Source organism: Homalodisca vitripennis, chromosome 2 (genome assembly GCF_021130785.1).
Source record: "Homalodisca vitripennis isolate AUS2020 chromosome 2, UT_GWSS_2.1, whole genome shotgun sequence".
In the NCBI taxonomy this organism is placed as follows: Eukaryota; Metazoa; Arthropoda; class Insecta; order Hemiptera; family Cicadellidae; genus Homalodisca; species Homalodisca vitripennis.
The window spans coordinates 182,775,648-182,800,470 of NC_060208.1; positions in this window are offsets into that span (position 1 = coordinate 182,775,648).

The following is a 24,823-nucleotide window of genomic DNA, read 5'->3' on the forward strand; positions in this document are numbered from 1 at the left end:
AACCTAACTTCTGAGAAGCGTGTTACGTGACTTTCCGTTTCACCTTGTAATTTAATATCTATTATGGCAGTGTCCAACAATTCTAGTTGACCACTTGCCGTTATATAACGGCATACATACGCTATCGCTAACGTTCATGATTTTGTTGTGTCTTTTGTGAAATTCTGTTTTATTTATGCGTAGTGTATTAACAGTGTCTAAACAACTGAAAATTTATGGCGTTGGGTCTTTGTATTATTAGCCTAATGTTTTTTTACCATTGTATTTTGTATACATTTTGTAGGCATTGGTAACAATTTGATTAAAATTGTTTTATCCAACAATATTCCCATTATCTATGAATTATAGAATATTCTTCACTTTATCAAGAAGTGTATATGAAATAGGATAATTTACTATATATAAAATTATAGAACAACATGATAAGTTCACATACGTGGGTTTACCCAGGAAATTGTTCTTTTATGGCCCACTTTTTTGGTAAGAAATATCTCAGGGATCCCTTGCACCCTGACACATTTACCTTGAATCCTATATCCCAAAATATAGAATAAAGTCTGATAACTCGTATATTCCTGTGATTTATGAGTATCCTAAACTTCTTCTCCACATTAGTACCTAAGCCTGTTAGTAAAGCAATTATTTTATGTCTAATTGAACTACAGATTTTAATAAATAAAGATGAAACTTCGTTTCTAAAAAGGCGAATTTATATATATATATATATATATATATATATATATATATATATATATATATACGACTCTTGAATCAATGTTCCTTATCAGATTAAAAGACCTTCAAGGCTACACTCATTGCATTCAAGTATAAAAGGATGGGTGGATATCTGGTGTTCAGAAGTTCTCTTGCCACGTTTCCAGGTAACTTCAATTAGGTAGTTAATGTAAGTCTAAGATAGCTTTTCAATCAATGGTATAAACCACATTGTTTTATGTCTTGTCGTAATCGTCAATTAATTATTTAATATAATATTTTTTTTTTATACGTTTTTGAAAATTTATGAAAATGTAATGGTACTAAATATTAAAAATAATGAAAACTAAAAAAAAATAATAACATCACAACATTTCGTGAACTTTTACAAGAGTAATAACGTTTCATCTTCTATCTTTATTTGTAGTAAATATTTACACTATCGAATATAAAGATATATAAGTAAATAATTGTAAATGAATATAAGGGTTGCCACATGGTTATATGATTACTGTGCATGAACGTCACATCTTTTACGTTTTTACATTTAAATGTTATAAATATTTTAATACGAATATAAATTACGAATACATTTTTAAAGTACTATCCTAAGGTTATAATAAGTTTATAAAACTGTCCAAATTATAATAACTTTATTTTATTATTCAATCATGCTTTAATGCAGATATCTTATAATTAATTTTTATTCTTATACAAGGTGACAATAACCGTAATTTTACTGTAACAAATGTGTTAAAATAATTAAATAATAATCCTTCCAAAGAGCCAAGAACACGTTATTTTTATACACGTGTTGACACATGTTCGTTGACAAGAATATCAGGTGCGGAGCTCACGACACCTACACGTTCCTCAACCTACCCCTGTGAATAAATGTCACGTTTCTCTTGTATGACATGCAGCTGTACAGTTTTATCCTATGGTTTTATTGACACATGAATGGATAAATTCCAATCAATTGTCTGTTGTATTTTATTTCTCAATATATAGTTTATATATAATGTATCATAACACGGTAATATAATAAATATATACAATTCAAAGAATTAGTTGTAATTCCTTTGTTATTAGTTGATTATTAAATATTTTGTTTATTTTATTAAAAGATTCAATAAGCTATTGTTCTTAGTTCTCTTTTTGACGTGACAACGTCTTAAATTAGGTTGCGGCTCGGAGTCACTCATGAAAAAGTGTAACGCCCGGTAACGTTACGATGTCCGTCCAGTGGGTCCGCCGCACGGGATCCGCACGGGATAAAGCAGATAACTGTGGGTCCTCCGCACGGGATAAAGCAGATAACTATGTTTATTCGTGAAAATGTGGAGTGCTTAGATTCGTCATTTACAACAACTACAACAATAAAGGTAAATAATTGTACACTGATATTTCATTATCGTAAACTATGATTGATTGATTAATTGTTAGATTGACACAAAAGTTGAGAAACTGAGTTTATAGGTTATGTCATACTATTGACAAATGTTGATAGTGTTAAGTAAATTATTAGTTTAAATCACTCTGCAATCAATCGTAATTCAGTCGATTGAGAAGAAACAGCGCGTATTGCTAGTCAAACATTTAAAATAACAAATTATAACCTCTAACCTGTCATAACAGTGCGACCAAACAAACGAACTAAACCGACCAATCACCACGCGCGGAGTTAGAATTTAACTGTGTTTAGCAAGAATTTCAAATTCCAATAATTTTAGTAAATGTTTTATTCAACTTTACCATTTTCAATAACAAATTTTAATTAATTTCAAATTATGTACAATTTTTTAGTAAACAAAATATATTTCTATAGTTAAAATTTGTGCAATTCTTATTTTCATTCAATTCCTTGTTCCTATTGTGCAATTTAATAATATTCATATCAATAAATATTCTACCGAGAAAAAGACGTTGTCACGTAAAATCTTCGCCCGTAAAACCGACTTTACAGGCAGCCATAATGTTTTTGTCCGAAGATGTAAAATTTTTAGGTATTTATCATAGTACAATTATTATATATGTTTTAATAAAACCTTAGTATGCTTATAGCACAATTTTGCATATGAACCCTATCTGGTTTTCACCAGGTTAGGGTCTGCTGTTTAAAGTATAAATTTCAAGAGCTTAACATATAAAATCAACGTACATACGAGTATCCTTTCCAATTATTCTACTAAATAGTTTCGATAGTGACGCGAGTCTGCTTTATTGCCTGTACGAGTATATGTGTAATCCAACTATACGTGCCATGTTATATTTTTTTTGCAATATTACCCAGCCCATTTAAAATGTGCGATAATTTACTACATTTTAACATTCTACTCGAGTACCATGTTCTGAATACATATGTTTTAAGGTTTGTATTAATGCTTTTTACGATAAGCCCTCTTTTTCTGAAGTCTACATGATTTTCCGGACATCTCTCTCGTTCAGTGGTATAATAAAATCAGTAACGCTTGGGATCTACTGTGTGACATGGTCCTCAGGTGGGTATAATACAAAACACCAGTTGCATTTTACGTAAAAGCCTCAAAGAAAGTTGAATCAATATAAAATAATATAGCAACTTGTGATTTAGACACGATTATTTGAGAATGTAAAAACGAAATTAATTAATTTACGTTGCTGTTATACCGCATTCGCTGTCTATATTACCCAACCTGAGTTTGAATAATATCTGAGGCGAGAAACTTGATCTGTTTGATTCTAATGGGGTGCTAGACCGAGTAATTGGTTTTACGCGATTAGTGTTGCAATCAAGTTTTGCAGCAAAGTTGTGGTTACAAGCGCTTGGTTGCTTAAAGTTGCTCCGAGTGTTTCGTGTGTAAAGCTGTACTGATTACTACGAGCCTCATTCATTGGGGGACGATTTTTCAATAAAAAAAAATCTTTTGTTGAAGAGGTCCAATTTAAAGCAATTTTATATATTATTATAGTGAAGACAATAAGAATTACATAGTGCAATAAAACAGTGTATTTTAATATAAGTTTATTACATATTTTAATATATAAAGTCTACAGATGAAACCTCTCTGGATATATCATGCCACATGATACATTACATTTTTCTTCATTGGGTTAGGTTTCATATCACTGTTTGTATTTCTATTGAGCCAGAAAGCCACGAGATTTCAAGTAGGCACAGAAATAAAATTGTGTCACCATTTATTTATAAATTGGCTCTATTATTATTCTTTTTCTACAATCAATACAATTGTACACTCACAATCACCAAAAATAATATTGCACTTTTTATTGTAGTTAAACAAAATGTTGTGTTATTATGTAAAGTTTTAATAACTGATAGGTCGCTCATCAGTTTTACCCTTAAGACTAATGTAAAAATATTAGCTGACGCTCCGTCAAATCCCATGGAGTGACATGCATTATCGCACATCAAACTCAGTGTTGCCTACAAAGATATGAAACTTAACGAACAATATATAAATGTATTGGTCTGTTCGTTTTTGAGATATGATGTGTAGCTACAGACAAAATGACAAACACACCGACAGAAATGATTAAGGTCCTCAAGTGATAGGTTTCACTAACGTTCGTCTAAGACGACATATTCTTGAAGAAATACATTAAAGTAATGTTTGGAATATAAAAGTGTATTTTAATAGGAGGAATTGTGTTACTTTACCGAGTTTATCCAAGATATAGTAGTGATCAAGGGTGGTGAGTGAAGACTCATATCTTGAATGGATAATGAGACCTTTTTACAAAGCAGCCACGTGTACAAGTATAGCACTTCGTTATCCATCTCCGTATTTTTCATAAATGTACTGCTCGTTAATGACATGTTAAGGGAGTTGACTAACTAATTCGTTCTACGCTTGTATGTATATGTTACGTCTGTCATTACTTAAGTTTATGATTACGATCTTTACAACGCTAATGCTCATTTCGTGGAATTATACATAATTGTCTTAGCTTTCAAGCTTGGTTCCTAAATTGATGCGTAGTTTTTACTACACCTTGTACAAATAGATTATCATCTGTGATTATAAAATGTATGTCTAAATTTAAATTGGTCGCGAACAACTGAATTTAGATACGAAATATGAGTTACATATTAGTGGCTGTATAAGATAAATATATTTTACATTTCAACAGACTACTTTGTAATTAAAGAGAGGGATATGCCTGTCTTAAATACTGTATTGATGTACTTGCTTTGAGGAATGTATATTATTGGTCTAAGGAACTGGCTCGGTAAAATAACGTGTACCAGATCAATGGAATAATATACGTATACAAAGATAGAGGAGAAATCAAGATGATGAATAACTGATACTTATGTCGTCCTATTATACTTTATTACGATGTATACAATACAGTAGATGTGGGTTTAGCCGATGCTTGTTCAACTACTGAATATAGATATTTATACCCTATACAAGAGGCGAACATATGTGTTTGATCAAAACCTAAAAACACAACATAGTAAATATGTACTGTAATTTTAATTATATTAAACAAATTAATATATTTAATAAATGTTCATTAGAGCTAGATAAGTCTTTCGGAAAAAGGCGGTGTTCTACCTTCTAATCTGTGTGATTTGATTTGGTAATTTTCATTCCGGTGTAAATAAGGTAAACAGTCCCCAAGGAAACATTATTAGTCAAAAGAAATTAGTATTTATTAAATTTATAGACTCTTTCGAAACATGATGACCAAGGATATGGCTGTGGAATGCGCCTGCAGGCCGGGGGCAAACTTAGATGCTAGACATTTATTTGAAAGTTGCTGTATTCTCATAGTGGTAAATAACGATCTAGGAGCTGCGCAGCAGATCGAAATCTGGAGGTCAGCATAGCAGCCAAGGTTTAAAACTGCCTAGGTGATAGTCTGAAGTCTGCCCTACTGGCACAGCCTGCCAGCCGACGATCCAATAAGTAAGGAAAAACTGTACTAAATGCTTATGTTGAATGCCTGTGCCATATTCATAGCCAGACTTCAACCGTATAGAAGGGGTGCATTTACTTAGACACGGTATTCATTTTAAAACCAAAAGTAAGCGACTCTTGCCAAGACAGCTGGTAGAATGCATGTGAGAACTAGACCACGTTTCTGCTGCAGCGTCGTCTTTGCGGCAACCCTTTATCATTCAGCAGTTCTTGTCGGCAGGCGTAACAGGACTTCTAACGCTACCACGCGTGACTTATGCTGACGCGGTCAAGACAAATGATCTTCAGATCAAATATTTGATTAAACTAAACTCATGATTTTTTTCATTTTTCAAAGATAAATCTGAAAAAAGTGAGATATAAGTAATCGAATTTTGCATCCGTCAACAAGAAGACATATACTCACCAATTGTGATGGCGAATGACGCTCTGCTAGTCGAAGCTGAACATACCAAGTTCTTGGTGATGAATCTAGACCGAGGGATTGATCTGGATTGATCACATCTACAGTGTTTGCTCAAAGATTGCCTATGGCATTTATGTTTTACGTTATTATCAACGTCCTGCTCATTAATACTAAAAATAATCTACTTTGGCCTCTGGTTTGAGACTATGTGACATCTGTTCTAAATAATGATTTGATAAAATATTTAGACAACAAAAGAAAGATGTAAAAATATTTTTTAAGTTAAAACCCAGAGAGTCATATAAATCAGGGATCTTGCACTTTTTGCCTTACACGGTCTCTATTATGTCACACTGTTCTACCAATTTGAATTTGAACTGGTTCAGACCAGGTGCGTCCACCAGTACTAGACCAGAGACAGGAACAACTTCAGTACTGAAAAGCATAGAAAGACTATATTCAAATATTTGAGGTCTCTATTTGGTTCCAAGATAACTAATAAACTACCGCATATCTCAAATAAATCAACGAACCCAATCAATGTAAATATCAATTAAGTTACATTTTATTGTAAAATACATTTCCCACTGTTGATGAGTTTACAATGGGACGCTGGGTTGATCATTTCTTTATAACATTGCGTGATTTCTTCTTTTAATATATCAAAATATATTGTTAGGTTTGTACATTAATATGTTGAATGTACTGTGCCTATGACAAATTAAGATATGTTTAGTTTATAAATTTTGAATAACTTTTATGAAATTTAAATTTGCAATACAATTTTGAACATTCTTTTACTGCAATAAAGAATTATTATTATTTAAAATGAACAGCAATACGCGTTTTCGAGCTGCGATATTGTTTTACTTCAAATGATAAAACTGTTATATCAATAATTTTAACCAAGCATTTTTATAGGTATTTAAACTTAATGTCGTCTCAGTGATACATTGAGAACCATACCAAACGTAAGCGGAAATAATACAGGAAAAAACCTTCCTGTTTTCGTCTTTTCTCATCTGTAATTCCAGAGCTCTCTATCACTACATTTCCTGTTTTCGATAATACTTTTTCAATTTAATTATTAACACTACACTTTGGGGGATCGACCAGCCAGGAAGATGAAATTGTGGAATTTATTCCTTACGATTGGCCCACAACAATTGTATTTAGTTTACAACACAACCACATTTCGAGTTAAAAATATTAAAAAACCCCCTTATAAGATTAAGTAAAATCACGTAAGAAGTACTAAATCCATTGTACTCCAATTTTTATGAACATACTTATCGTTTCTAGTCAATATAATGGCTTATTCCTATTTTAAACATCCCTCCCTGTTAAAGAATTTGTCGTAAAGGCTTCTTTAACACTCCACTCTCCACTATATTTATGGAGCTTTTAAGCACCTGCAAGAGTCAATAATAATAAAGAAAACTATTTGTACATATTTAAATCAGTGAGTATAAATGTTATTCATCTGTGAAAGTAACTATCATTGCAACTGTAATGTTACGTGAATAAACTTTTATTTTTATTTTTGAATTGTATTGAAAAATTAATCTATCATTTATTTTATCATACATGTGTCGAATACAAAAGCTAAGGACAATGTATTTACTTTCACTTTACATTTGTTACTGAAAAGATAGTATTATCCAATGAAGTATCATGAAATATTGGAGAGAAAATCTAGAAATTGCAGAAATACTTGTAAAATGCACTTTGACCTTTAGACTTCAGGATTATTACACTTCAATCTAAAATGGATCGGTAGATTGGAATGCATTTCAGTGACTATCAATTGTTCGGGATGCCATAATTAAATATACCTTGGTATAAATTTTTTTCTAAACGAAATTGCTTGCACAACTACGGGCAAATGTTAATTTTCTATTAAAAATATTGCTCCATTTATCTTTTATCCAGAGCAAAAGCGGAAAGTTATGGCCTAATACTCAAAACACAAAGGAATCCGAATAAATTTAAGCACACCTTTAAATAATATGTAAGGAGCATAACCACTCAACGATGAGGACATTGAAGTCCTGCTTCCACGGTTATAAACTAGTTAAAACATATCAAATAAAAACTATTTATTTTAATGTAGCAATGCAAAACTGTTTAAACACAATATCTGCTATATTGTCAGACTAATGGAATTTTATAAATTATATTTATATGGCCATGTAATAGTTTCTTAAATTATTACATGATTCTAGGTTGATTAATATACTACACTCTTATATAATTACGACTTTAATGATACGTATAAGAATTAACTTACAGACACAATGGTTTGCAGCTGTGTATATAGCGTCTATTAACCGTAGTACCTTAATATCATTAGAAAAGATCTTATAATCATTACAGATGCTATTACGTTAAACTACTATGTTATGCGGAACTCTTTATTAAGCAATTCACAAATATTAGCATCGTAAATTACCACGTGGGTTATGCTTGCTATAATATTATAGTTGTATAGTTTACTAAATTATTTTAAACAAAAAGCGAGAAATTTAGTTTAAATTAAACTCATTATGTTAGGCACCACTAATATTAAAAGTTACTTACTTAAGTGCTGCGTTAAATGTAAAAGGTGAAGAATATGTCTCACTTTAAAAATTTCAATAATTTCCTAAGTAGAACTGAATATAAAACTTAAGTGGTGACGTAAAATAGGATTTTGTCATTTCGTTTTACATTCTTCTATAATATCTCAACCAACCAAGTATTTTATGGAACCAAGATCCATTCAACAGGCAGACCCAACCTGCTTTATTACATTGTAGTTGTATTAAAGCGATTTTATTTAAATGTTTTATGACGCATGCACTTTATGTTGTTTTCGCGACATGAATATGCCTGCTGTTCATGACATAATTACATTATATTGCAACATATTATTATTTACATTGTATTTAAGCAAACTAAACAGGTCGATACTTAACATATAGAAGTAATAAAAATAAGGTTTTGCATATAATAATTGAATAATATTGAGCATAAACCGCTGAAATTCCACTTTTATTCTTGTTTAAACTCAAAGTTTTGATAATTGTAAAAGTTTGTTAACAAGTCAAAGCCAAAACATATGAAGCAATAGTGTGGGCCTACATTAAAACTGTGACTTTGATTATTTGTTAGCCTATGGAATAATGTTGCATATGAGCTATTATAGTACTAATATCGATTACCACTTAAGTTGTTGATGTTGCGCTTTTTCTAGTAGTAAAATAAGCGATTATAAATATATTACAGAAAACTAATAACCACGCGTTAAATTCAATAACTGTGGCAATAATAAAGGATATACAATATGGATACGTAAATGCATTTCAATGCATAAAAACGAAATATTCACGCCAATGATGCAGTGCAATGGGTGTAATTGATTTCGCAAGATAACCAAATCAAGCAAATACGGGCTTAACTTTTGGTTGAATAGATGACCGCTGAGCGATATTGTCCTTGCAAGCATCTCGAATCCCGGTCATTGAAAGTGGTTCAGAAGTTACCTTTCAGCTGTTGGTCCCTAGTTGACGAGTTATAAAGGTCTTCTCAGCCTGAACTTCATCTGGTAAAATATGTCATATTTTAGTTTATTAACTTTTTTAATGATAGTATATTTAAATTAATCAAAGCCCTGTACAATGAAATGTTATATTAGAGGTTTAAATACTTTAAAGAACAGAGGTAGCTTTATAAAAAAAATTTCAGCTACGAAATTCCCATATAATTGGTTTATTCTCTGAAAGGTCAAAGACTGTAAAGGAATTGAAAACTACTACTCGTGAGGTTTACTACAGAAATATCAGTCTTTCCCTATGTATATTCTTTTCTGTCTTCAATTTATGGTTACGAACAGCTAATATTGGTCAAGGTGAATTAAGTGATAGTTACAACAACAAATACAGGTTCAAAGAACCACATTTATACATTCAAACTCAAACTTTTTATGTCAAACCATTTACTAAAATAACTTTATTTCAATTTGAAACCGTCATTGGATAAACTAAATAACTTGTTTTACTTTCTTTTGAGAGGAAATTGCTTCAATTCAATTTGTAAACTGTAAGTGCCTGGGGTCTGAGATAGTCAAAGCTCTTTTGACAATAACTTTCTGTACTTGCATAATGAGTGGTTTTCATCAAGAATCAAATACACATATAAAAGTAATTTTTATGTTCTTCAATCACTGATGTCTTTGCTTTACTATATAGACTATTTACTAAATAAATTAAAGGTATATAAGTTATTGTAAAACGTTCTTCTTTCAGGTAACATATTAGACACGAGTATTACGGTATAAAACTATTCAACTGATTTTACTTAAATTCAGGACATTCTTAATGTGTGTGGTATGAATATACTGATGGCGAGAGAAAAGAAGAGACCTGGATTCTGGCTTATCTGAAAATTGCAGGCGCTACTACTAGTATGTTGCCGCGCCTTGTTTCGTAATTCCATTATTGTTTCACTGTTTTGATTGATTTGCGGCCTAACTGTTATGATTTATAAGATAATTTAAATGACTGTACTGTTTTGATCAATTAAAATTGAGCAAAATTTATGTTTGTAATAAATTGTAATAATTAGGCTCTACGGTGGTTGTAAACCAACAATAGTTAAAGGAATGAATTGCTGAAATTGAAGATAGCAATTACTAATGTTCATATATGTATCATATATGTATGTTCATAAATGTAGTGCTTTTATGTATATACAATTTAACATTGATACATTACTGACTTACACAATATACAGTAAACAAAAAACCTCTTACGCAAAAAAATATTTACATTTGTTATTAGAAAAAAAAAATTGCTTCAACAGCTTTACAAATACCACGTCAAAAGAAAATAATGTCTAAGATGAGTCACACTCTGCAGGAATACCACATTACTGAAAACAAATGACTCCATTGCTAGGATAAACAATTTTCGCAGGGTTGACTGTGGGGCGTAGCGCCTGTAATTACCAAGCGGCAACACACTAGTACACAGCTGTGCGCCGGCACGGGCCAGGTCTCTTCTTTTCTCTCGCCACCAGTAGGCCTGATCGTATTTTAAAAATCTCCCTAGGATAAGCCCCACTGGTTTAATTTTAACGAAAAATCTCGTCATGGTTTCTTAAGTTGTGAAATTTTATTTGAAAGAGCTTCTCAAATTCAACCTACAATTTATCTTTAAATATTGTTTTATTACAGCACAAGCGTATGTTTCATTAATTAACCACCATTTTAAATATGTTTGCATGTATTAGTGTGTAAATTCTCTAAGGAGTAACCATTAGTTTTTACTTCAGATAGTTATGAGATTACAGCGAATACATATGTAATCAACTGCCTTAGAAAATACCCTACAATACAAGGTCAGAATTTGACTTTAATTACTCCCTACGAAAGTGTCGGCAAGAAGTATATGGAATTTCGCTGGGCTGTGCTTATGAACTAATGTCAAAATTCCATCTCCAATCTTCTAAAGTATAAAGAACAAACAAGTAACAGTGTAATGATTAATTTACTTTTAACTGTAAATTTTTAGTATGAATATAAATTTTAAGTATAAGATATAATAATAAAGTTACTATTTAAATTTTACTCTAAATTTAACGACTGTTATGAAACCCAAATTTGTTGTCTTATAACATAAGTGGGCTTCCCTGAGCTTAAATATATATATATTTGTTTTCTCGATCAGGATATGCGGAAAAATCAGCTTGATATTTGAGTTGGAAATATAACTCACTTGAATCATTAGGGTCATACACGTGCAACGCATATATGAAATATAAAGTAGTATAACTTTTAATATTTATTTAATGATGTTTGGAGCCTATCGTAGTGGTCTACTTACAGAAAAAGGCTTCGCAGCGCTGGAAAAAGTCAAAACCGACTATAAAACAAAAAAATAATACTAGCAGAGTAAATAAAAATGGACATAAATGTAAATAAGTTTAGCATATTTTCTTGATAGAGCCTAGAAGACTCACTCAACGTTGGCGTCCGAAATATAATTTACTCAAACCAGAATTGCTCATATAGGTGAAGAAACCTAATAAATTACTTGGAAAGCCGCGGGAAACTGGTAGAATATTAAATTACCCTGCATATTAGTAACTTAATTTTAACGCATGTTAAAGAAAACTACTTAGATTAAAGTTGAAAAAACCTAATCCAAACACAATTGTCTTTATCTACTTTCTCCAGTTATCTTCCTCAGGAGGCTATACTTTGCACTGATCATCCAACATCATCTAACTAAACCCTCGTATAATATTCGATATTTATTTTAGAAGTACGTTAACAAAAACATATATTTGTATCTGCTACTTATCTTTTTGTGTATCTGCTAAGTATTGTTGTAAAATGAAGAACGGAAAAATCATTCTGCATGTGAGAGATACGGAAAGTTTTAACTTCATAGTTTTAATTTCATATTTGCTTTGATGTTTCGAACTCGTTATAATAACACTTTTCCATCTTATTAGAAGTCATTAGTATGTCTTTTCTTGCATAACAACTACAGAACAACTTCCACTCGTTCTAATTAGTTTCAACGTATATTTGGAGTGAAACAAGATACTGTACGTCTTTCACACCAGTAAAACTATTAACATTTTGTACTAAATATTTAAGATAACATTTAATTCACCTATTTAAATGAAAATTTTAAAAAGTGGTTAACAAAATTAAAAACATATTGAAATTTTTTCTTAGCTTTTTTCTTAATAGCTAGCAGCACATGATATACATGAAACTTTTTTTTACTCAAATACTTGTAAGTACGTTTTATTGTCAATATATATATATATATATATATATATATATATATATATATATTATATATATATATATATATTATATATATATATATATATATATATATATATATATATATATATATATATATATATATATATATTTATATATACAGGGTGAATATAAAGTCAGGACCCCCCCTCTACTTTTTTCCATAGGTAATATAAGGAGATATCCTTTGGGTAGTGGTGCAATATGGAAAGGAAGTTTCATTTTATGATTTTGAAAATGTTTTTGTCCCCCAAAAATACGAAATTTTGGGGGCAACCCAAATCTTACTAATCCATTTAAAGATCAAATAATTTACTGGTTTAGATATGTTGATGATATCTTATGTCTTTTCAAAGGAGATGAGAAGCAAGCAGACCAGTTTTTAACATTCCTCAATTCTATATCCCCAACAATTAAGTTTTCAAAAGAAACCCAAAAAGTCAAAATTAACTTTCTTGATATAAGCATTTCTAATCTTAATGGAAACCACTCATTTGAAATTTATAGAAAAACAACCCAAACAGATCTTCTAATACCATCATCCTCTAACCATCCATGGAAATACAAATTAGCAGCATTTCACTCAATGATTAACAGAATGTTAAATATACCAATGAGTGATGAAAATATAACTAAAGAAATGAAAATCATAAAGTATCTAGCTGTCAAAAATGGATATCAACCCCATATTGTAGACAAAATGATTCAGAAGAAAACAAGAAAAATCAATAAAACCAACACAATACGGCCTAATCCTAATAATAATGAAATTCAGAAATATATGTGTACCTTTCAATACTAAAATAAACAAAGCTGTTCGAAAAACCTTTCAAAATTCAAAATTTTCCATCAGTTACCAAACAAGAAATAATACGTTTAAACTAATTGAAAACAAAGTAAACCAAAAAGATGACAAACAAGATTTATACAAACAATGTGGAGTATACAAAATTAACTGTAGTGACTGTGAAAGCTATTATATTGGACAAACTGGCAGAAATTTTAATAAAAGGTTGAAAGATCATATACAAGCTTTAAAAACAAATAACATGTCTACAATTAAATCCAATTTCGCTGAACATTTATTAGAAACTGGACATAACTACAAAAGTATTGAAAAGAACATGGAAATTTTGGACATTGAAAGGAAAGGAGAAAAATTAAACACGAAAGAAGAACTACATATTTATCTAAATTATAACAAAGCTCCTCACAACATATTAAATAGCAATTTAAAAAATAAAACAAATCCTATCTTTGAAAAAATATTAAATACAGAATATTAATCAAAATTACAACTGTGTCATATAAATTGAACATCTGTTTAAATAGTCGACAGGTGTATATTTATTTGTTTTGTTTATTATTTAGTTAGAGGTTAATGTTCACACTGAAGATGGTTTATACCGAAACACGTGTCTGAAATAAAAGAATTTTAAAAGGGTTTTAGTTTACAATTTATTATTCTAACATAAAGATAGCCCTATAATGTGGAGTTCATAACAAAATATATTTATATATATATATATATATATATATATATATATATATATATATATATATATATATAAAGTTGTATATATGAGTTTTTACCCCTTCCGAGTTTCAAATATTGGAATGAACTTTTTATTTGGTGTAACCTTTTAGTTTTAATATAAAATGGCAAAGAAAGTTTGCATATATTTGTCATACAACAAATCAATTACAACTGTACAAAAACATGGATATAAACTGGCATGGATAGTTTATGAAATAACTCGGAAACTTCCGTTGTTACGTATTTCTAACGAAAATACTTGTAACTTTGAATATTATAATCCAAACGTGTGCATACTGGATAAAAAAAAGTATTTTAGTAACAATGTACAGTATAATTTACTAAATACTGAGAAATGTGTTACCGCATGAAAAAAAATTGCATATCTATTTTTTTTTTTTCAAAACGGACCTATTTTTTAATGCTAGGTTATTAAAACACACATAGCCTACACCTAATAAAATAGCAAGCTCAGTATTTTTGCGAACATCTCCTATATTTACTAATCAAAATGAATGAATAGTTTTTAAACATGGATGTTTATGAAAATTTGGAATAAAAATTACACCAAAATATCTTCTTTGAAAAGAGATGGTCTCAGTGGTAAAAAACTATTACATTAAAACGGTTATACTATTTAAACCAGACTCCATGAAAACTTTTGAAGAAAGCTCAATGTTTAATATTGCAACAGAATAGTTTCATAGGATTGAATTGTTGTAGGTTTGTGTTGCCTGTACGAATATTTAGAAAAAATGAGTAATAGGTTAGTAGTAATTCCTTGGCAAAGTTTGAAGAATTTAATAACAATTGTTTTGCTATTATGTAGTAAAGCTTAACACGAAATAAAGTATTGAACAAAAAATAAAAAAGTTTACCATGTAAAAACTTTTATTAGCACAATATTATATTTTCACCAGCATATTCGTCTTCAGAGTACTTACAATTTGGTATGTGTATACATTTCGATGTTGTAGCTAATCCATGTTTATTAATGAATAGTTTTTATCGTAAGCTACTGTGCTTTAAACTAACCTATTGCTAACAAAACATTTTTTGTAGTATGCTCCATTTGATTTTTTCTTGTATTATGCTCACCGTTTATGGTGTATCATGTATTATATGGAATGATAACAAAATACTATACTTATAGGCATAGCAACCTTTGTAATCAAAGTAGTAAATATATGTAATAAATATATGAAATCTACTACTATCTGGAATGGCTAATAGCTATGATCCCTCTATATATTAGGGTACCCATACAGATAAATATTACATGAGCTGCAAACTAATGAGTCTCGGTCGAAAATCCGTATATTTATCATGTTTGTTCTGTGACTGATGATGCAATGTCTGGGGCACATGTACTTACAGAGGTCATTCATTATGTGTATTTGACTTTTATGTTTGAGAAATATTCACCCTATTGTTGGAAAACGTTTTAAAGAAGAGGCTTATACAAATTTAAGGAGAATATATAGATGACAGACAGTAACGTTTATATTTTGGTATATTCAAGATTCCACTAGCTTGAAAATCTGAAACTCTTTAAATTTCTAAAGTTCACAGAAATAAAAAACTTCTAGAGTAGAATGCATTATTCAAATACCATAAGAATATGTTAACTTATGCATTTAAAAGAAATATTCAAGAAGCCAACAGTCCTGAGTCAGTGGGAACCTTCTGAGAAACTAGATTCTCCCAGTGTTCATGAACTGAGAGTCATGAAATTAACAAGAATTGAGTTACTAAGAGTACAGCATCTTTAGTAAGTTGTTAGATTATAAACAAGAACCTTCACTCAAATTTCTAGTTTACAAAAAGTTTTTCGTTATATTACAGAAGTCTTCTCAAATTTACCGGAGTCAAAACATCTTGGATATTGCTGATGTCATAAGCACCAAGATGGAAGCTCTCTAACTCAGGTAGCTCACTCCACAAAACGGAAAATTCTAGAGAATGAGACCAACTAAATGTTGAAACTTAAGTTGTAGAGTTCAATCTCGTTCTTCTACAGGATCGTAACTTCAAAGAATCGTAGATTTTCGTGGGAGGTCAGGATATCTCAAATCCCAGAAACTACTAATGATAGTAGTATATCTGTCTTATTGGTTTAAAGTTGACATTTAAGAAGGTTTAAAATGATTGAGAGGTCGAGTGAAAGGGACACATATAATATTATACATCTTTCACAAAGACTGAGATCAAGACTAGGTCTAGTCAATTTAATCTATAAATAATCAATCATAACATCATAGCTTCTGAATACTATAGAGAAACACTTTCTGGACGATCCTAATAATTAATCCAGAAATTGAAACTTTTAAACTCCTAAAAGATCTTAAACACATATCATAATGTTTTATGATACATAATATGAGTTCCGTGTTATATACAATATAAAATAAATTTTATATGACACTAATAGGGCAATATCTGACACAAACTAAATGTATATGTGTTGACTTTCATAAATTCATAAGAAATGTAATAATTATTTAGCACATTATAGCATTAAGTAAAGGCTCATTTATACTTATGTACGGTTTTATTAGAAAGCTAACCAGCTTAAACTACAGGTTAAATTATGATACATGTATACATGTAAACATGTTATATATGATTAGTACTACGATAGCCACATGAGTTAAGGTAAACTATCATAGTCTCATTATTATTAATGTTTCTTGCAGGTGATTGGAGTAATTTCAGGACATAACGAAATCTTTATTAAAAACGTGGTTATAATGAAGTGTTAAAGTTTTGATTTATATTAGTTTAAGTTATCTCTCGTTTACTGAAAGGAATCGAGTACATATTGAACACTTTCGAATCTGCTATTAACACAATCATTCTTATTATTTTTTCACTACTGTAAATTTTAGAAATATTTAGTCATTGCTATTGCTATTAAAACTCAATTTATAGTAGAATTTTACTTTTATTAATTAGTATAACAAAATTTAGAATGATATAACTCGAAATCTAAAACATTTTTAATGTCCGGTACTTATATTTCCCATAAATACACAAAACGCATAAGTTATGGTATGTGGAAATCAATACGATATGGTTGATTTATATTTACAAATAATTGTTCCAAGTGACTATGGCTAAATTAAAACGATCCAAGGGATTGAGTATCTAACTAAAATATAATTGTAGACACAAAGTTAGTGTCACATTTAAGTTAGTATCTTATGTGCTTAGATAAAATTCAGTTCAAGTCTTAAGACCTGGTCAGATTTGCCTGGTTGATAAAATATGATTTGTCATAACATTATGATAGGCGGAATCGCACCATGAGAGCAAATGGCGGTATTAAATCAATGTCTTGTCTATCAGTAAACGTTATTGTTAAGTATTATTGCGTTAAATAACTGGTTTTTTATTGCCTAATATGAAAAGGCTACTTTTATTGAACAATAATTATGTATATATTTTTTGGGCAATTTATACTCTATATTTGCCTTTATTTTACTAAACTGTATATACTGCATTAATTCTATATATCTTTCTGCGGCCTAGTGCCTACAATACCATTCCTCACTGGATTAAAATATTCACGTACAGTGACAGACCAATGAACCATTGTTTCACGAATCAGCTGTTTACTGTACACTCATCAACCAATCACAACGGTTGACTTATCAATCGCCCACCTTGCAAGTGACTGCACGCTTGCTCAGTGTACGCTCAGTCCCGCCTGGGGCACTTATATATAGCACTCTAGCCACTGCTGACCATACTTACTCAACACGTGACTTTATGCCCCATGTGTTACTCTCTCACTTAAATATTAATTTATCTCTATTTGTTGTACATTTACATTAACATTAAAGTCAGTGCTCTGGATTGGCAATCTCTACCAGAACGTCTCTGTTCCCGGACACCCGCGTCTACCGTGCTTTACAGGACTGGCCACAGTGTTATGAACTATTCGCTTGCGGTCGTATTGTGCGTGAGTGAATCCGTGAAGGACATCTTCCGTCTTCACGCCTGCCTACAAGACAGCAGCCTATTTCCACACTTCCTGATCACAACCTGGCCATCAACAACAGCAGACTACGGTTACTCCTCATGAAAACAAAGGTAACTGTTTATTTTCTACACTTTATTTGAATATTCACTGTTCATAAACTCATTATGTGTAACCTGGTGAACTCTTGTTAAAATCAGTGTGTTCGGCGTCTTCACTGCCTAGTGTGAAGTGGTCCTTCTTAATCGAGCCTCTAAAAACTTATTTCACGGTTCTGATAACCAAAATCCATTCTTTTCAGTTATTAATAAATGTATTAATACGATATGATTGTGGAAGGTAAAGTTATCGAATGTAACTCGGGATACTGAAAATTTTAAGTAAAAAAAGTTTAAAGATGACACATTTTGGTAAATTCTTTATTAATAACAGCAAATTTTGATACTAACATCTATGAAAATTCACCTTATCTTATAGTCTTCACCGTTACAGCCCGGTATGGCGATATAATACACTGCACTAAACAGTGCTATTATCTGTAGTATAGTAAATCGTGGCCAACATTTATGGCTCGTAAACTGGACATCAAATCCCATAGTTTAGCCCCAAGTCACAAGATGGAAATATTTAGTAAACATAAAGCCTATTATCCTGCATAGCTTGATTTAAGGTAGTTATATTTACATAAACTAAATAATGACACAATCTAATAGGCAATTGTTACGGCCAAATTATTTAATCCCGCTAATTTAATATTAAGTCGATATGTACATTAGCTTGAGACTTAAGTCCAAGTGATATCTTACATCTTACTTTATCCTACCATGCATGCCAGGCCAAACTAGGTAAGGTTCGGTTAAGGTAAGGTCACATTGCAATGCCGTTTTGTCTGGACTTCCCCCAGCACCCTGATATTATTTCTCTAACCAAGTGGAGTCAGCTACTCTTTATAGTCTCTGATTAACTGTTATGTGTAATACTTACATTACAAACTATTTACTGTGGAAATAAGATGATGTGGATTAGGAAGGCATTTAGTTTACTTAATCTATTAGTTTTAGTGTTCCGCAAGGCCCTATTTTGGAACCAATTTTGTTTTGAAATATTGTAATGATTTACGCCTTGAAAATTGTCACTGTTCGTTAACTGTGTTTCTAGATGATACTTCATTGTCATATTTGTGAATCTAAGGATCAGAGTAGAAAAATTATGCAGGATTATTTCATTATATTTAGGTTTTGGTTTGATCAAATTTGTTTCGGAGTTGACCATAAAACTAAGCATGTTGTGTTTAATCTCAACAATAACCTATATCAACTATAAAATGCCATCTTACTTAAAAATATTTTCATTGTTTAATGTGTTTCATGCCTATGGACATGAACAGCTTTTTGTTATATAACAGTTTTTTTCTTAAGCAAGAATCATAAAAGGTTCAATGTACAGTTTTACTAGGAAAATTTACTTAAATAACTATTTCAATAATCAGTTTTAAGAACTTTTTACTTTGTTTAATCAATTCTAAATTTCAGCATAACATTAAATGTTTGAAAAATACGTGTACGAAATTATTTAGTCATGTCAAAATATGCTGAAGAGAGTAATTCGTATTAAATTGGAAAAGAGTTTTTATATTCTTTTCATGTCTTTGAAATATTAAACATCTATGTATTTGCGATGTTCTAGGGATATTTTGTATTGGATTATTGGAAGAGGAATAAAGGAAACAATGATTTTAGAACATGGGAGGAATTTCTTTAACAATTACTAGACTAAGACTGGAAACTTTCGGAATGTGCTTTAATTATATCGGTCCTACTTTGCTTGGGAGAATCTCAATTGAAATTCAATGTAGTGATAAATTATCTAGTGTGGATTCTAAACTTAAATGACAGTTAATAATCGTAGACAATGTTACATATTTCACCACAATGTATTCGGTCATTTATACGGATTTATGTATACAAATATAGTTACATGTTGTTAGGTAGTTTTAATTAGACTATGTATATTACAAAATTGTGGTTTGTACATACTTTACTTATTGACGTTTTTGTTCATTTTAATAAATAGTTAAATATATAGCGTATGCTTATTTTTAATGATGTGTATATATATATATATATATATATATATATATATATATATATATATATATGTATATTAAGGTGAGGCCAATCCCCTTTTAAGAAAAGCTAACCCGCCCAACACCACCGAGACCTTGTGTTAGGTGGGGGCCGTCCTGATGGGCCTTTGGCGTGTGCGGGGATCTTATCAAGCAGAATAAGGAGGATAGTCGAGGTTGATGGTTCTGATAAAAAGTGCAACGGTCACAACAAGATTTGAACCAGCACTATCTCTAAATTCAAACCCAATTCCAACGACTTAGACCGCTCGGCCACCGGCACTCTAAATGATATGTTTAATCAAGTTTTTATTTTTTATGTCTTGTTAATGGACATCTAGCTTGGAATAAAATATTTTTGAGAGTAATAATATAATATAAAAAGGTATAATGATTTTCTGCTTTATTTAGTTCTTTACTTCGTATGTTAGACCGCATTTGCAAAAGTTAAGCGAAAGTATATAATGAATTAGTGTTGTATAATATGGTTTAGATATTATACATCAGTATAATATAATGTGGTATATTATATTTGATCTATAAAAATGACCTGGTGTATAAGAATATTTAGGACAGTATCTTACTATCTGCATGTGTTTACTTAGTACTATTAGGGTACATTTTTTCTCATATGGTAATTTTAATATTTTCCAATAAGAAACTCTTTTATAAAGAATGTCTTTCGAAATCCCTGCAGAGGGACTTTTTGTTACGCCGTATAAAGTCGAAGAGAAAGCGTGGCTAGTTACAAAAAACGGATACTTTTCTTTTTAATTTAATTATTAAATACTTTCACGGGAGTATTTTGTATGTGTGAGATATTTACCTCGAAATATGCTAAACAACTAAAAGATACATACACAAGACGACAGGTATTTAAATAAAATTTATTTCTTAAAGTTTTTAGAGGCATAAAATTATATGTATTGTTTTTATATCTAAAGCATTAGAGTAAAAAAAGCCATGCAATATTTTCAGAACAAAACTAAAACGGAATTTTTTATAACATGTATGGTTGTATCTTGCACAGGAGCAAGTAAAGGTAGGAATATTTTTTACTTTTAAGAGTACATTATTTTTAGATTTTAAAAACGTGTAGTAAAACCTACACACTTTACTAATACTTTGCTAAACCACTTAAATGAGCGTCCCTTCCTTACAAATTACCAAGTCTCTCAGGACGCTTGTTGATTTGCTAAGAACCAATCAAAACCAGATTACACTGGACAATCCTGCGTGTTGTGGGAGAGCTTGTTAAAAGCTGCTTTCTGCAGGTTTCATTACACAGCTTGTAGCTTAAAAGACCACAAACCACATTCTGCAGCAACAATTTTGAAGAAAACGATTTTTTAGCACAAATGACTTAGATCTAAACACACATCCAACTGAATGAACCTTAATTCTCTGTTTTCTATCGTTTTATTCAAAGTACTCCTTTAAAATGACAAAATAACTGATCAGAGAATTTCATTCAGATCGAAAGAGCATTGCTGTACCAAGTAAGCAACTACAGTAGATGTCATTTCTGGTTATCCCCTTTAAGGAATTGGAAATTACAGAACAACACTAATTCATCCAGAAAGTGAAAAGTGCATTGGATTAATCCACAAACGCCCGTGGTTCCAAGAAAACACGTCAACACGTACATTATTTACTCTCGAGTATGGTACGCACACATATCATATTATTTACTGTTGTAGGCTGATAGATTCAGTAACATAAATAGATAGTTGTAAAAGTATTATTCCGATTTTGATGCAAGTCCTTTTATACTTAGAGCAAAGTTCCAGCATACGCATATTCTAAGGCCAGGGTTACAATAAATTTGCAGACAATAACTCGCTCCTGACTTACTACAGTGAGAAAGTTTATACCACCGACAACTCTGGCGATTCATTAGAAATAAATAGCAAGTAAGAAAAATATTTTTTAGAATAAAACAATTTATAAAGGGATAATTTTTTCAATGTGTCTTGTCGTTTATCTATTTTTTATATACTGTTAGTGTTAATGTTTTTTACATGAACCGTTACACAAGTAGGCAAGTTAAATGAAACGAAGGTTTGGTTTTAGAGTTATAGTAGGTGAACCTCATTCTATTTGTATAACAGAACTTTATGTATTTATATCCAATCAATTATTAATTAATTATAATAATAGACCAAATTAAACAACTGATCTCATATCTGTTCCTTAGAAATCGTATATTTGTTTATTTAGTGTTTTCGGTGTTTGTGTTTTTATTTAATTTCAAAACAAAATACTGATATTCATTTAGAAAAGAAATACAATGTCAAGCGATCATAGCAACCGATATATCAAACGTTTTATCATTTAACAAGCTATACGCGCATCTTATGTGTTGGTCGTATCTCCTATTGTTTTCATGAAATTTTAGCATGAAAATGCGGTAGTTTAAAAACAGCCACCATTTTGAAACCACTAAATACATTTTGTTAATATGTTGCAATGCTTTGCCCCTATAACAAGCAAATAGCTATACAAGGCTTTAATTTTAAACATTTTTAAGTTTTAATGTATGTGTAAAAGAATATGTTCTTTTGAGATATTAGTTATTATATTTTGCAAGCAACCTAAGAAAAGACTTGCGCAACATATAATGTGCCGTACTCCTAATTTTGTTACTTTGGTTAAAACGACTTAGCGAATAGTGTGCCTCAATTATACGAGGAGGTCAAAAAAAACTGACTAAATTAACTTCAATTAGTATTTAAAAAAATGTTAAACTTTACCCTAATATAAATATTATACCTTTACATATACAGGTAGATTTACCTAATAATTTAGTGCAACAGTAAAATAACGATATGGCCACCGTTTAAGGCACTTCATGTGTGGACGTATGAATCTCTTGGGATATATGAAGTATTTTATTATAGTAATTCATTGTTAAAAGAGCCGTTTTAAATTAGAGGACAAATAGTTGTTGGTTTAAAAAAGTATTGTTATTTACGTTAGTACATCACAATTCAATTATGGCTAATTCTGAGTAAAAACCTCAGTGCGTCTTGCAGTTTATTACATTTTTATCCATAGTTTCAGTTTTAAAAAGTTTTAAACGCATGTCTTTTTTCTACGTATAGTCCAAATTGAAACCACTCTAATTTACATAGTACATTTCCATAACCATGTTCTGGATGACATGTTCAAGAGCGATAGATTGTTATGGAGGACCGTTACAGATGCCAGAGCCTAAAGTATTTTTCCTGGGTATATGTCGACTCAATTTTAGAGTTAATAAAGGAAATCAATTGCAATTAGAAATGTTTAGCAGTAGAATTTCGATTTTACATCTGCGAGCCCTAAACTGTGGCCATCATGATTTATTGAGTTCCACTGAAATATTATTCGAGTTCTTTACATGTACATGTATAATATTTACCGTATAGTTCAAATAAATTCTCCAATGGTCAATAACATTTGAGTCTTTATGATTTGTAACAAACTGTACTAATTTGTATTAAAACAAACACCTCAAATAAGGGATCGAGTGTTTCAATTAGTAACCCTAGCGGCGCTTTGCGGTTCCTGTGACTTCGGATTAGCAAGCCTTGTGTGTAACCAGCATTAAGAGTAGGCTGTAATAATCGTCTGTTGTCCAATGCACTTTCTTTGTTAACGAAATATAAACTTCCTTTAAATCTACCTGTAATTGGAAATAAATGAATATTTTATATTTTTTGGTAAACACATAACAGTACGTCACTCACGCGTCGCGTAACAGGTTTTGATACAGTTCAATGCAAAATATAAAGTATATAACTCACACGGCAGAGAAATTTCTACATCCCCAGCAAACACAAGAGACAATTAGTCTGTAGATAAAACTTTTTCAGGATGTCTTGCTACGTGCTACAATTTTTATATATATATATATATATATATATATATATATATATATATATAATTTAATTTCAATATATATATATATAATATATATATATATATAATATATATATAATATATATATATATATATATATACATATATTTGTATGTATCGGATTTATAACATGTATAGTCTTTGCATGGTTGAAATGTAGAAATTTAGCCAATAACTTGTAGAATTTCTACCAATAAAATACAGAACTGCAATATTTATATTGCAAATCTAAGTATGTAAAGACATTTTTATTTTGCCATGTGTCATTGGTTTAAATATGAAATATCATTTAAGATTCGAAATAGTTTGATATCTCCAGTTGACTTTAACTTTCCGTTAGAAGGGTAAACAAAGTATTTGAAAAGTATATCGTGTTATGAGATTTATTTTCTATTTCGTATTATT